The sequence below is a fragment of the Terrapene carolina genome, unplaced genomic scaffold (genome assembly GCF_002925995.2).
Source record: "Terrapene carolina triunguis isolate 2854851 unplaced genomic scaffold, T_m_triunguis-2.0 Scaffold662, whole genome shotgun sequence".
NCBI classification, from domain to species: Eukaryota; Metazoa; Chordata; order Testudines; family Emydidae; genus Terrapene; species Terrapene triunguis.
Genome location: NW_020665013.1, coordinates 2,154,409 through 2,155,952, shown reverse-complemented (window position 1 = coordinate 2,155,952; position 1,544 = coordinate 2,154,409).

Below are 1,544 nucleotides of genomic sequence, written 5' to 3'. Positions count from 1 at the left end.
GGTCCTACTCACTGGAGTAGCTGGGAGAGTCTTACACAATGTAACTGGGAAAGGAGCACTGCTTGTTAAGGGAAATTCCTTGTGTGCCTGTCCCAGAGTCTGACTGGAGACAGCCCAGGCTGATGGCTACAAGTGGGGGGTCAGTGCTAACAAGGCCAATTCAATTAGGGTGGAGGTGGCCCATTCCCAACAGTTGACAAGAAGGTCTGAGTATCAACAGAGGGAAAATTATTTTTTTGTAGTGACCCAGCCACTCCCAGTCTTTATTCAGGCTTAATTTGATGGTGTCAAGTTTGCAAATTAATTCCAGTCTGCAATTTCTCATTGAAGTCTGTTTTTGAAGTTATTTTTGTTGAAGATTGGCCACTTTTAAGTCTGTTATTGAGTGTCCAGGGAGACTGAAGTGCTCTGATTTGTGTCCATTTATTTTTTTACGTAGAGACTGTCCGGTTTGGCCAATGTACATGGCAGCGAGGCATTGCTGGCACATGATGGCATATATCTCATTGGTAGATGTGCAGGTGAATGAGCCCCTGATAGTGTGGCTGATGTGATTAGGTCCTATGATGGTGTCACTTGAATAGATATGTGGACTGAGTATTGTAGTTTTAGAACGCTTGATAGAGATCCTGCAGGTGTTTGTCTACGTCTGAGGGATTGGAGCAAATGTGGTTGTATCTTAGGGCTTGGCCGTAGTCAATGAATCATGTGATGTGTCCTGGATGGAAGCTGGAGGCATGTAGGTAAGTATAGCGGTCAGTAGGTTTCCGATATAGGGTGGTGTTTATGTGACTATCGTTTATCAGCACTGTAGTGTCCAGGAAGTGGATCTCTTGTGTGGACTGGTCCAGGCTGAGGTTGATGGTGAGATGGAAATTGTTGAAATCCTGGTGGAGTTCCTCAAGGGCCTCCTTCCCATTGGTCCAGATGATGAAGATGTCATCAATGTAGTGCAAGTAGAGTAGGGTTGCTAGGGGACGAGAGCTGAGGAAGCGTGGTTCTAAGTCAGCCATGAAAATGTTGACATACTGTGGGGCCATGCAGGTACTCATAGCAGTGCCACTGACTTGAAGGAATAAATCGTCCCCAAATCTGAAATAGTTGTGGGCGAGGACAAAGTCACAAAGCTCAGCCACCAGGTTAGCCGTGACATTATCCGGGATACTGTTCCTGACGGCTTGTAGTCCATTTTTGTGTGGAATGTTGGTGGGGTCTCGTCCGGGGTCTGAAGCCACCACCAGGGAGTGGCAACCCGAGAATGGAGGGCACCGTGCAGTGGCTCGCTAAGCAGCAGGAGGAGCTGCAGAAGCCCCTGCAGGCCTTCCAGCAGTCCCACCAGACGGAAAGACAGGCCTTACTCGTCTGGCAGGCCGATCAACAAAAGACCTTCCAGGAATTCATCCGGGAGCAGGCCAGTGTAGAGCAGCAGCTCCTGCACCTATGGGTGAGTCCCCCGGGAGGTGTTGGCAGCTGCGCGCCAGGGCTGGGACTCTGTAAAATGGGCCCCGACGATGACCCCGACGCCTTCCTGTGCACTTCTGAAT